Consider the following 6,000-nt stretch of genomic DNA (forward strand, 5'->3'; position numbering starts at 1 on the left):
CTTTAGGGAGCTAGTTAGGCCGAGGGACATGAGGAGGCTCTGTACACATGACAGCCAGCAGACGGGATAAAGAGACCGTTGGCCTTGCCAGGATGACAAGCTGAAGGCGTTCATATTCAGCCTGCAGCCTCTTACGATATAATGCGTGCCCAGCGCCAATTCAAAGAGTACGTGGGCAGGGTAAGACTGTATGTTTGCACATATGTAGATTTACAGTGAAGCAGCATGTGCTAAAAAATACATGTGGAGGCTGCGGGGAGGAGATTTTTGCTGAACTCTAATTGTGTCATGTGTAATATTCACAAACACAACCACGGGCAAGGTCAAGCCTCCTCTTAATGTCATAAAGAAGCAGAAATATTCAGTCATACTGCAAAGTACAGCAGGGCTGCAGCTGTCCTGGAATCTGCAAACTGTACTTGTGTACAGTAGATTTAGCTCATGAATAGTAATGGAGGTCATCTCCTATAAAGTCACAAGCAGGCAGAATTGTTCTGACACTCACTTGTGTTAACGCCAAACTGTCAGAGCAGATTTACTCGTTCTCTCTCTCCAACTCCCTTTATTTCGTGCCCTCTTTCTTTCCAGTACTCTCTTTCTTGCTCGCACAGGAAATTTAGCGGGATGCTCATCCTCCAGAGGCAGCACAATTTCCTTCTTCTCGCACTTGAGTCCCCCAGTCAACATCTCTCACTCGAGATTACAGCTAGGTGATGTCACACCTCACCCTCATTACCAGCTGTAATCATGGAGGGAGAGAAGTGGCTGTAATGTATGCATATGGGGAGAAAGTGGCTGTCAAGTTGGGTGCAACACATGCAAATTTGAGGCCTAATTTTTCCTCAAGTCCGAAGCTGTTTGAGGCCGCCCTCTTTTCTTTACTCTAAATCTGAAATCAAGTGGAGAACCACTTGAATGGGACTTGAATGGAAATGAAAGTTATGATCTCATTTTTGTTTATTCTCTCGTGCTGTTTTTATGTAGCAGAGCCACTCAGCGTCAGAGCTTTTACTCCCACTTTTACATCCACTTTTGCTGCTCTATTCTCAGATTAAATGATAAGGCTGGTGGTATTCTATATTTTTCTTATTGTCAACAACCAAGGCTTGAGAACGACTGCTACAGACAGGGCAGGTAAGCCGAAAAGTACTGAGAGACAGATTAACACATTATTGGTTTTGGGCTTTATGGGATTTCTTGACAATAACAAAAATATGAAATAACCTCAGAGGGATTTCGTTGTCACTTTAGACTGACATGTGCCCCAGGGACCGACTCATGTGCTCAATCCAAGACACAAGGTGTAGTCATGCATGGTTGACATAGATACGCCACGTTCTGTATGGGCCTGGAGAGCACAGTGGCTTTTTCCCAGGGAGAAGCCCAGTTTGCTGTGCAGATGGCCACAGCTGTGACACGTTGGCATACGCTCTGTTCTGCTCTGGGTGACCCTCCCCTGTGCCGGCCCGGGTAAACGCTGCAGCTGTGGCGAACCTCTGCCACACTCTCTCACTCTCTGATGCTCTCTCCTTCACATGCACACAAGCAAACGAGCCCTCAGTCTCTAGGGAGGTATATCTTCATCTGTGAATTCAGAGAAAAACAAACCGCCATCAGAAAGCAACATATGGCCCACTTCTAATGGAACACATCTCCTGGGCTCTGACTGATACAGTAACACAAAGGGCCCAGTGGCTTGAATGTTTGCACCACCGTCTGAGCTTTGGGTGGAATTATTTGCAGACGAGTGAGACTTTCTCACAATTTTCAGTTTTGCATTGTTGTTATTTCTGCTGAGGATGATATGGCTCTTGTAGTTGCCAGGTTTGAATCCCAAGGACGATTGGAAGATGAATTCCGCAGCGTAGAGAATCACAAAACTCCTTTATTTATGCATGTAGGTCGGTGAAGAACAAATTCTTATTTACAAGCATAACCTTGGAGGAGTGAATTTTCCTCCTGAGTGGGAAGGGGAGGAGATAAAAAGTGACGTTCAGGCAAACAAAAACACTCTTCACTGAGGGACAATATTAGACAGTGATAAACAACAACATAAATATCGAAGTAAGTGCAGACTGGCAGCGGAACATGGCGGCAGAATAAAACGAAAGCAGAAAGAATAATGAAAAGGGATTAGGCAATAAATAATGGTAAGCATGAGGAAAGGCAACACACACACACACACACACACACACACACACAACAGAACAGCAGGACACTAAAATCATGAGAAACCTGTCATAGGTAAGCTTGGAAAAACACCGCCAAAGGCATGAGACCAATATTACGATTTTGTGTTGCAGCACACTCAATAAAATGTGCAAATGAAGACGCAGCATGATATTTAAATCCACATTCAATACTTTAAGTTATTTTTCCTCGGTCTACAAACACTGATACTGCCAACACCTCGTGGACCTGATCAGCTCCACACTTACAGAGACGTGAGCCAAATATCTGTCTTTTGTCATGAAAGTTAGAGGTGGTGTGATGTGCAAATGGGTGTCTTGTAAAGCACACGCTCACATTACTGCAGGGATTTAGTCCCACTTAGCCACGAAAGCATTCGTCAGATCACTGGCATTGGGCGATTAAGGCCTGGCTCACAGTTGACGGTCCAATTTATTCCAAAGGTGCTGGAAGGGGCTGAGGTCAGGGCTCTGTGCAGGCCACAGCCAAATAACAACTGAAACTATATATTAGTGAAGATTTAAATCTTCAGGAGGCAAAAATAGGCTTGGGGCTGAGAGCCGCTTACAGGGTAGGAAGAAGTTATGAAAGACGAATTTTTGCATTATTGTTTTTTCATGTGATTTCTTGACAATAACAATTACATCGACTAATGCCGACACCATCATTTAAGCAAGAGGAGTCACCTTTTTCAGCATTGAACCTGAATGTGTTGTGGGGACAATGCCATGTTCAAGCAAACTACCGTCTGAATCAACATTGAATACTGTGTGGCTGCACCCCAACCACAGAAAACAGCCCTATGAATTACGCACATGTTTCCGGTTTGCGTCAGTCCATCTTAGATGAGCTGAGGTCCAGCTGTTTTTCTCGATGTTGTTGATATATTGGTTTTGCTTTGCAAGGGAGACCCTTAACTTGCAATTGTAGATGAGGCAACAAGCTGTGTTTACTGACAATAATGTTCCCGAGCAAATGTAGTGAAATCCTTATGCAACCATGTCAGTGTGAAACCCACTGTGCCACATGAGGGATTGAAGGTCACAGGCATTAATCTTGGTTTTCAGCCTTGCCCCCTTACATGCAGAGATTTCTCCGGATTTTCTGAATCTTTTGATGATATTCAGGACTATAGACTATAAATTCCTTGCAAATGTGTGTTAAGAAACGTTCTTGAACTGTTGGACTATTTATGGTGGTGGTGAATCTCACTTGTGAACGACTGAGCCTTTCCAGGATGCTCCTTTCAAACCCAATCATGATACTATCACCTGTTACCAATCAACCTGTTTACCTGTGGAATGATCCAAACAGGTGTTTTTGCAGCGTTCCACAACTTTCTCAGTCTTTAGTTGCTCCTGTCCTAACTTGTTTGAAACATGTTGCTGCATCAAATTCAGAATAAGCAGATATTTACAAAAATAAATGAAGTTGATCAGTTTGAATATTAAATATATTGTCTTTGTACTGTTTCCAACTGAATATAGGTCAAACAAGATCATTGCAATCATTGCACTCTGTTTTTTTCTTTTTTCAAAATCATTTTTGGAAGTTTCCATGCACAGATATTGTTGAGAATTTTTAAAAAGTTGGCTTTAGACATTATAAAACAACATCCTTATCTGGTTGTCGAAGGTCCAAAGTTGGAAAAGCCCTACCGCAGACCAACAGTACATAAAAAGGATGTATAGTGTATAATTCTACTCTTATAGTACAAAACTGTATCCAGTTACAGTACTGAACTACCATATACATCAAAGCCCATACATGAAACACCCTCGCTTTCTTTCCTGTGTAGCATGCTACCCTGTGAACTGGCAGATTTATTCACTGCCAGTTCACAGCTGAAATCATTGACTTCAGTCTCCTTAAAATGTCTCTCAATTTAAAGGACTTCAAGGAAAAAACTCAAACAATGAATCCAAACAGAAAGAATGGCTTATGGTTTATGTAACACTGAGGTGTGAGAAAGGACAGGATCCCAATTAAAAAAAAGTGCGAACAGTGTATTTTTTGCCATGGAAACAAGCTGATGTTCTGTACTTTTTTTTCCAAGTAGTGGCGCTAGCATTACTGTTTTAGTAGCGCTGGTTCAACAGTGTGGTATGTAGCCTACATACTGCGTTTCATCTGGTATGAAAAATTTAGAACATGTGTTATATCACCATCAGACCCACAGAGACATGAATATCAAAGCACGTTCTCTTGGTTTTGTTTCATAACACCCATACAATTCTCTTTCTACCTCTCCCTCCCTACTCTGATGCAACATACCAATGTGCATACTGTACATGATCGTTGCCCGTCTACAGAAAACACCGAACGATCAATGTTGAAACAATGGCGTCAGACTAAACCAGCACTCACCCCTCCTCTTTTCCTATTCTCCGCTCTCCCTCTTTCCGTCAACTCCTTCCAGCTCCCAAATGAACAGAGATGGCTCCTAATAGATTCTGCTAACTCAAAGACCATCTCTGGTGTAGCCAAGACAACACAGCTTATGATATATTCCCTCTTGATATTAAAAACAAGTGGGATGAGCAGAGGGATTGTCTGGGCTCTCTTATCTGACTTCTGAGAGCCTTCATCTATTCCCCCTTCTTCCTCCCACCTGCCTCCCCCCTGCGCTCCCTCTTGCCTCCTCTCTTCCTCCTCCTGCTCTCCTGATCGTCACAGCGATAACACAGAGTGATGAAGGGGGAGGCATGCATACTGGAGGGATAATGATGCGGGCTAACTTCAACCGCCGCCTCCCTTCTCCATATTCACCAAATCCCCCTGATGCTGTTCTTAGATCAGCCTATTTGTTATACACAGGTTTTTTTTTTCTTTCTCGCATGCAAGAGATGCTAAGAGAGACAAACTCCTTGTTTGACTAGTGCCAGTGTCTCTTTTCGCCACTGACGGCCCATGGGGATGTGTGTGTGTGCGTGGTTGTGTGATGGCCTACATTAAGTGCACCCAGTCTCACCGTCTGCTGCGGTGTGTGTGTGTTTACACTGAATGTATGTGCAAATTGGCAAATTCTGCTCTCCGTTTCTTGTGCCCGAACTCCATTTAAACTCCATCTAAAGGCTGAAACAACAATCAGCAGCTGTGTGTGAACATTAAGCGACGGCAGGGGGAAAGCCAGACCAAAGACTTCATATATTGGCGTGCAGACGTGGGTTATGGGAGGATTTGCGCCTGCCCTTTTGTCCTCAGTGCGCCTGTGTCAGCAATGTCCATTATTGGAAACACTCCTTGCCTCTCTGCCATTTTAGGAAAGTGTGTGGTCTGAAGCCACATCAGTGTCATACAGCAAAAGGACCAAAAAGCCTGCGTGGGCTTACAAGACAGTACAAACAAGAGCAATGCGAGTGACAAATACAGGACATGCATGTCAAACCAAACATGAACACAGTTCTGCTCCTTAGACATTACAGCTATAAAATATAACTCAGAGACATCTGAGACACAGACTGAGCCTTTAAAACATCAAACATTAAGCGACTTCCTACGCTGTTGGTAGGCATTTAACACAAACTGAACTGTAAAGAGGTACTAATGTCTACATTCATCATAGAAACCGAATCAGGACGTTCTCCAGACATTTTAAGGAAAAGCTTATATCTAAGATTGTGATATAATGAACGCAACAAACCTGCATTTAATTTCCAGCCTCTCCCAGATCTCACAGGCGACACTTTCTGTTCTCCTCTGGAAGTGGAAGCGTCCAGTTTCCACCACCGGAGGCAAGATACCATCTATGTGTGGGTGCTCTATTGGCTGATGTGTATGTATATGTATTTTGACCTCTTTTGTCCTTGG

The sequence above is a fragment of the Chelmon rostratus genome, chromosome 18, assembly GCF_017976325.1.
Source record: "Chelmon rostratus isolate fCheRos1 chromosome 18, fCheRos1.pri, whole genome shotgun sequence".
In the NCBI taxonomy this organism is placed as follows: domain Eukaryota; kingdom Metazoa; phylum Chordata; class Actinopteri; order Chaetodontiformes; family Chaetodontidae; genus Chelmon; species Chelmon rostratus.